Source organism: Belonocnema kinseyi, chromosome 8 (genome assembly GCF_010883055.1).
Source record: "Belonocnema kinseyi isolate 2016_QV_RU_SX_M_011 chromosome 8, B_treatae_v1, whole genome shotgun sequence".
NCBI lineage: Eukaryota > Metazoa > Arthropoda > Insecta > Hymenoptera > Cynipidae > Belonocnema > Belonocnema kinseyi.
Window position 1 is genome coordinate 110684536 of NC_046664.1, and position 1173 is coordinate 110685708.

Below are 1173 nucleotides of genomic sequence, written 5' to 3' on the forward strand. Positions count from 1 at the left end.
TTCACTTTTCTATTACTCTATGGTGAGCGCCAACCAACTTTCAACTATAGGAACAATAGGATAGATTAACTTTAAACAAAATAATTAAATGTTTAACCAATAAAGATACATTCGGAATTGAAAATATTATAATGAAACTTTAAAAAAATTTAACATTCCAATTAATTATTAATCCAAAAGGACAGATTTTCCAAAAAGACGAATTTTAAACAAAGCAGTTAAATTTTCGACCCAAAAATCTGCCTTTTTATCCAAGTAGTTACATTTTAAACAAAATAATTAGATTTATTACCAAATAGTAGAATTTTTAACCAAATTAGATTAATTCTGAACCTGAAATAAAATAGTTGACTTTTCCATTGAAAATAATGGACTTCACCCAAAAAAATATGACCAGCAAAATAGTATAATTTTCAATAAAGTGTAGGTAAAAAAATCAAAGTCCCGAATATTTATAAAAATTATATTGTGAAAACTCTTATCAATAGTTTACAAAAATAAGGAATACTTTAAGACATTTAATGAATAATTATTATATTTGGATCAATCAAATTAAGCATCTGCTCAGGACGACGATTCCAAGCGAATGTGTCGTTTTCTCCACTTCACATGGAGACTTTTGTTTTCGATACACCATAGGGTTCTAGGCGCCAAAGGGTCCTAGACTAAACAATGACGTATGAGACGCCAACGATAGCTTCTCCGTAGCATATTTCAGGGCTAACCTTCGGCTACTCGCTCAGAAGATTCGAAAAATAGGTCTTCACATTCGGCCGTTCCTGAATATCACGTCGTCCTCGACGCACAGAACCCGTCAGCTTCCTCCTAAAGAATAATTTAAAAATTAAGTTAGTAGAGGTTTAACTAACTAGGTTAACACTGATTGTAATCCAGTGGTTGCTCCGCCATTAGAGTGATCAATTCTAATAAAAGAGCCCATTGTTTCAGTGTCATTGAAGGAAAGTAGGATGGGTATAATGGATTTCCGGTCTATTTGTCACTAGTACCACTCAAAATATCCTGACTACTATCATTCATCAGATATTATCCTGTGCTAGAGTTTCCGACTCACGGCCCCATCAAATGGTCCAGCCTACGCCAGAGGTTAAGCCCACGTTTACTTCGACCACTAGAAAACGCCAGAACCTCTGACTCGGCCCAGGCTTTCGTAAG